This window comes from Gossypium arboreum, chromosome 7 (genome assembly GCF_025698485.1).
Source record: "Gossypium arboreum isolate Shixiya-1 chromosome 7, ASM2569848v2, whole genome shotgun sequence".
NCBI classification, from domain to species: domain Eukaryota; kingdom Viridiplantae; phylum Streptophyta; class Magnoliopsida; order Malvales; family Malvaceae; genus Gossypium; species Gossypium arboreum.
This window is the reverse complement of record NC_069076.1, coordinates 49,167,581-49,174,664: the sequence shown is the minus strand read 5'-3', so window position 1 is coordinate 49,174,664 and position 7,084 is coordinate 49,167,581. Positions and strand designations below refer to the sequence as shown.

General features: G+C 33.7%; 2 non-coding genes across 2 annotated transcripts; both read left to right on the top strand.

The window, feature by feature from the left end:
• Positions 1-1,222: 1,222 nt before the first annotated feature.
• LOC128295998 (small nucleolar RNA R71) lies at positions 1,223-1,329 on the top strand. Its single transcript, XR_008286546.1, has one exon. It is a non-coding gene; the product is annotated as a small nucleolar RNA R71 (small nucleolar RNA).
• Positions 1,330-6,629: 5,300 nt separating this feature from the next.
• Positions 6,630-6,735, top strand: LOC128295965 (small nucleolar RNA R71). Its single transcript, XR_008286513.1, has one exon. It is a non-coding gene; the product is annotated as a small nucleolar RNA R71 (small nucleolar RNA).
• Positions 6,736-7,084: the final 349 nt, after the last annotated feature.

The following is a 7,084-nucleotide window of genomic DNA, read 5'->3' as shown; positions in this document are numbered from 1 at the left end:
TCATAAAGATATGCACTGCATTCCTTCGTCAGGGCTACCATCTCAAATTCTCTTTATATTCATTTTTTAGACTGGATATCCTTCATGAATTTGACATAGTTTGGCATTTGTTCAAGTACTTCAACCAATGGGATGTTAATATGAAATTGGTCGAATACATCTAGGAAATTCTTGAATTGGACTTATTGCTTCTGCTTCTGAAGTCTTTGAGGGTAGGGTGGTGGAGGTTTCTTCACTGGAACTGGTTGATTTATCTTTTGTGGCAACCCTGTATCTAACGAAGTTGTTAGTTTATCAAAATTTTCTGGTTTAGAAATCACCTTTTCGGGTTTTGCAGATTCTGGTTCTGGTGAAATTGGAATTTCAATACTTGGTTGAACTTCCACTAGGTCTTGATCATCAGTTGGCTCCTCTTCAACTTTGACGGTGTTAGGCTCTATTGTCTTTCTGCTCCTCAACGTTAATGCTTTGCAATGCTCCTTCCTTGGATTCCTCAGATTCTCCGTATCACTAGGTAAAACACCTTGTGGATGGTTCCTAAGTTCAGTAGCAAGTTGACCTACTTGATTCTCCAAATTCCTTAGAGTGACGTCATTTTTTGCTATATATGCTTTCAATAGGTTCTCTAAGTTATTGGAAGCGTTCAACTTGAGTTGGTTTCTGAACTTGTTGAGGGAAAACAGGTGGCTAGGTCGGTCTAGGTTGTGCATAAGTGTTACTAGTTCCAGCCACTTGGTTACTCCAAGAAAGATTCGAGTGATTTTTCCACGATGGGTTATAGAAATTGGATTGCAGTCCTTGACTTCCTCAGTTTTGGTTCTGATTACCCATGTAATACATAGATTCTGGGTTTGATAGACATTCTTCGAACAAATGTCCTTCCCCAAAATAGACATAGGCTATATTTTCAAATTGGTTTGGTGGCTGAGCTATAAAACTATTAAACCCATTAGTGGTAAAATTTTTAAGCATTGAGGATATTAAGGATACCTGATATGCAAGTGAAGTGAGAGCGTCCACTTCCTATACTCCAATGACTTGTCTTCTTGACGCTAATCAATTCATTGGCCATTGATAATTGTTACTGGAAATACTCTCATTGATTTAATAAGCCTCATTACAAGACTTAAAAAGGAGAGCACCGTTAGCAGAAGTGTCTACTACCATCCTCGTGTGAGCATTGAGACTGTTATAGAACGCCTCAAGTTGAATGTAATGAGGCATTCCATGATGGGGACATTTTTGTAATAATTCTTTGTACCTTTCCCATGCCTCATACAAGGACTCATCATCCATTTGTTGGAAAGCAGTAATCTCATTCCTCAACTTAGCATTCTTGCTAGGTGGGAAATACTTCATAAGGAATCTTTCTGCTAACTCTTGCCATGTGGAAATTAAATTTGGTGGCAATGAGTTCAACCAGGCTCGAGCTCTGTCCCTTAGCGAATATGGGAACAACTTTAATCATAGCTCATGTTCGGGTACTCCAGTTAGCTTGAAAGAATTGCTCACCTTCATAAACAGTCTTAAGTGAAGATGAGGATCTTCGGTAAGCATTCCACTGAATTGGCCCACTGTCTGAAGCATCTGGAACATGACTAGCTTTAGCTTAAATTGTTGTGCCTTGATTTTTGGTCTCTTAATACCCGAATTAATATCATGAAACACTGGCATGACATACTGTCTTAGAGCTCTATCACTATCATCAGCAATAAGGATAGGATTTTGAGTAGGGTTTGCTCTGTTTCCTTGATTCAAATTTTCAAATTTCATCTCTTCAGTCCTTCTCTGACTTACTCGTCTCATTTGCTATCGAAAATTTCTTTCACTCTTAGGGTCTACGGGGAGTAAATCGATGATTTGATCAATGCTTATAAACACCTAAAACAAAACAAAAAAAATTAATTCAGTTAAAATTTAATAGAAAAATAAACCAAAATGCAAAATTAACAAATTCACAAATAATGACTTTTTAAAACATTCATCGGTAACGGCGCCAAAAACCTGTAGTGACGAAAATGTGAAAGTGTACACAATCGCAACAAGTAATAAAGTGATAAGTAAATGTCGAGTTATTGTACCCACACTGTGAAAAGAATTATTTATGAATGCAATTAAAAACACTTTAGTGAAGAAAAATATTTTGATCTGAGAAGGTGATTTAAAACTAATATTTTTAACTAAGTAAAATAAATAAAAATAAAATAAAAGTTCAAATGCACTATTTTAAAAAATGATTTTAATCAAGATGACACAATTGTGTTAGATTAATTACGTTTCTTAACTTAGAATTATTATACTCATGTTCATGTTGTTACGATTAAATTCACGACAACTCGGTAATTTGCTAACTTATGAACATACTCACCTACCAAAATCCATTTATGTTTTGACTATATCTTTATGTCGATTCATCCAATTAAACAAAATTTAGTAAGCAAATGTGTTAATGCACATACATACTTATGAAATTAAAATAATCTCTTGTACACATCTCTATGCCAATTCAAACAATTTATTCAATCTTCATAAGCACATAAAAGATTATGTGAGGTAACAATGTATTTCTACCTTGAAACAGTTTAATCACAATAGTCTTACAAGTTATGCAAGGTTAATATATCGTTAGATACCGTTACTAATTTAATCCTCAACTACCTTAGATGATTAAACATTCACTGATTAAGTATCATGTCAATTAATTACAATATCAACCCGTTTAAATAATTAATTCATTAGTTACCTTACAATTGTAATGCAAGAATAACTTAGTCATGGTTTTACTTAATCAAACATCTTACTAAGGCCTATAACGACACAAACACAATTTCAATAAATGAAGTGGACGAAATGCAATCAACTTAACACGAATTAAATTTAAGACATATTAATTAAATTAAACATATCAACATCACAAATATTCATAGAATGTTCATAACAACAACAATAAAATTAAAAGGATAAGGAACAAGAATCAAATCTGGTGTTTCTCCAAGGCTTGGCTAGTTTGCTCTACTCCTCCTTCTCTGCTTGTTCTGTTGAACCAAGGCTTTTATGAACACTTGAATGTTGCTCAAAATGGTGGTTTAAGGACTCTTTTTCAAGAGGTGAAATCAACAAGGGAATGGGGAAGGAAATGAAGAACAATGAAGAGACAAAAGTGAGAGAAAAGTGAAGAATGAATAGTTTTGTGATGTGTTTGAAGTGAGCAGCCAAGGGGGTATTTATTGGTTGAGTAAGCTACTAAAAATAGCCAAAATCAGCAGCCAAATACTCCCCCCATGGCTGGCCACACATGTGGCATGTTTGAAGATTTCAAACATGCTATTTTTAGGTAGGGGCAAATCTTGAAAGACATGAATAGTGGAGGGGTTTGAATGCAAATTGAAGGAATCTTCAAGGGCCACTTTGAAAGCCAAATAATCAGACAAGAAAGTTGATTAGTTCTGCATGTGAGACGGTTTTGGGCTGCCCAGTGCTCGGTTAGATCGGTTTTCTCGGTTCAGCTCAACTAGGCCATTTTTCATAATTAATTAACAATAATTTATTTAACCCAAGTTAAATTGGATTAAAATTAAAATTATTTATATTATGAATTAATACACATAATTTGGACCATATTAGGCTAAAAAATTAATTCTCCTTGATGCTTCAAAATTGCTTCTCGATTTTGTGCTTCTAGCAGTGTCTACTGAGCCGTTTTTCGCTCTTTGTGCAAAGTTGTCGAAAGTAATAAAAATTAATCAAAATTTGATATAAAATTAATTAAAATTCAACATGTTCATAATTTGAGTGCAATTTAATTATTTTATAATTATTATATATCTTTCGACAAGAATTTTACCGAAACTGCATGAATTTGAGTCAAAAAGGGCATGAGAAAGTGTATATTTTCGTGTTTCCTGGGTTCCACGACGGATTCTTGCAAATCCTCATTTGTTTGAAAAGGATCTTTCATATCATTAAGAATCTTTCCAGATTGCAAGGCTATAGAATTTTCATGCTCCTTTCTACCCTTCCGAGGATTATTCTCTATATTGCTCGGGTTCCTGTACCAATTTACCTTTACATGTTGCTCATTATCTCCATCATTTGGTTCATTTGGTTCTAGATACTTTCTTTGAAATCCATAAAGGTGTTTATGGTTAAAGTACACATAGACTATACTTTTAGAATGTCTATCTTCATTAATTAGATCTCTCCTTCTATTCAACTGAGTCGTTGACCACATACACTATGGTTATTCCCTGTGAATCTGTCTTGAGATCTTTGTATATGTAGAGGTTGGTAAGGAAGAGTTGCTCGATTTTGCATTTGGTTTTTACCTCATTGATTTCCTTCCCATTTTAGGTTTGAATGATCCTTCTAACTAGGGTTTCATGTATTTGAATAGGGATTTCCACCCACATTACTGGAATGATGAAAATGTGCAAGTGTACATAATCATAACAAGCAATAAAGTGACAAGTAAATGTCGAGTTATCATACCCACAGGGACTGTGAAAAGAATTATTTATGAATGCAATTAAAAACACTTCGGTGAAGAAAAATATTTTGATTTGAGGAGGTGATTGAAAACTAAGATTTTTAACTAAGTAAAATAAATAAAGAGAAAATAAAAGTTCCAATGCACTATTTCAAAATATGATTTTAATTAAGATGACATAATTGTGTTAGATTAATTACATTTCTTAACTTAAAATTACAAAACTCATGTTCATGTTGTTATGAATAAATTCATGGCAACTCGGTAATGTTGTAACTTATGAACATACTCACCTACCAAAATCCATTTATCTCTTGACTATATCTCTATGCTAATTCAACCAATTAAACAAATTTTAATAAGCAAATGCATTAATGCACATACATACTTGTGAAATTAAAAATAATCTATTGTACATATCTCTATGTCAATTTAAAAAATTAATTCAATCTCATAAGCACATAAAAGATTACGTGAGGTAACAATGGATTCCTACCTTGAAACAGCTTAATCATAATAATCTTGCATGCAAGGCTAATGTATCGTTACATACTGTTGCTAATTGAACTCTTAGCTGCCTTAGATGGTTAAACATGCACTGATTAAGTATCGTGTCAATTAATTACAATTTCAATCCGTTTAAATAATTAATTCATTAGTTACCTTATAGTTGTAATGCAAGAATAACTTACTCATGGTTTTACTTAATCAAACATCTCACTAAGGCCTATAACAACACAAACACAATTTTAATAAATTAAGTGGACAAAATGCAATCAACCTAACACGAATTAAATTTAAGCCATATTAATTAAATTAAACTTATCAACATCACAAATATTCATAGACATGTTTAGAACAACAACAATAAAATTAAAAGGATAAGGAACAAGAATCAAATCCAGTGTTTCTCTACGGCTTGACTAGTTTGCTCCTCTTTTCCTTCTCCGCTTGTTCTTGTTGAACCGAGACTTCCACAAACACTTGAATGTTTCTCCAAATGGTGGTTTAAGGACTTGTTTTCAAGAGGAGAAATCGATAAGGGAATGGGGGAGAAAATGAAGAACAATGGAAGGGGATTAAAGAGAGAATGTGAGAGAGAAGTGAAAGGATGAGAGGTTTCGAGATGTGTTTCAAATGAGTAGCCAAAGGGGTTTTTTATAGATTGAGTAGGCTGATAAAAATAGCAAAAATCAGCAGCTATAGAGTCCCCCCATGGCCAGCCACACATGTGGCAAGATTGAAGGTTTCAAACTTGCTATTTGAAGGTAAGGGCAAATCTAGAAAGGTATGAATAGTGAAGGGGTATGAATGCAAATTCAAGAAGTCTTCAAGGGCATTTTTTCAAGCCAAATGATCAGCCAAACAAGCTGAGTGGGTCAGCATGTGGGACGGTTTTAGGCAGCCCGGTGCTCGGTTGGATCGATTTTCTCGGTTCAACTCAATTGGGTCTCTTTTCAAAATTAATTAATAATAATTATTTAACCCAAAATAAATTGGATTAAAATTAAAATTAATTATATTATGAATTAATATTCATAGTTTGGACCATCTTCAGCTGAAAAATTAATTTGGCTTGATGCTTCAAAAATCACTTCTCAGTTTTGTGCTTCTAGAAGTGTCTGCTGAGCCAATTTTTTGCCTTTTGTGCAAACCAGTCAAAAATGATCAAAAGTAATCAAAATTAATTATAAAATTAATTAAAATTCAACATGTTTATAATTTAAGTACAATTTAATTATTTATAATTATTATATATTTTTCGACAAGAATTACTACAAAATTGCATGAATTTGAGTTAAAAAGGGCATGAAAAGTGTGTATGTTTTCGTGTTTCCAATTACCCATGTAGTTAACTTCATTCGGTTCATGATCCAAATTTTACTCGCAGTGTTGGGCCGGCTCTTCCAATTAGTTCAACTTCTCCAACTTGATTTGATAAGCGTCCACTTTTTGGGTGGCTTTTGTCACTTGTGGTATTAGGTTATAAGTGAACCTCTTATTTGGCCACATAACGTCAATAATTTGACATGCTCACTCATATGTATGGTTAATTAAAGCACCTCTGGATGCACCATCCAGACAGGATATCAAATTATTATATAAATTGTTATAGAATATTTGCATTTGGAGCCACTCTTGCATTTCGTGATGGGGACACTTCCTCAACAGTGACTTGAATCGATCCCAAGCTTCATATAAATTTTCAACTTTGAATTGCTTGAATTTGGTGATCTCTCGACGAAGCTAAATGGACATGCTAAGGGAAAAAATTATGTAAAACATTTTCCATTAATTCGTCCCATGTAGTGATGGAACCTGGTTCTAATGAATATAACCAATCACCAACATGGTCACATAAAGAAAAGGGAAATAATCGAAGACACCCCATTGTATTTGAAAGTGTCACATAACTAGAGGAATCACTTCGAGTGCTTGTTTGGATCCTCCATCATGTTCCCTCGGAATTGCAAGGTGTTTTGGATCATTTCGATCATTTTCATCTTGATCTCAAAATTATTGGCATTGATCATCTGTTGTTCAATGTTGCCTTGTACAAAATCAAGTGTTGGCAATGCATACTCATGCAATGTTCTT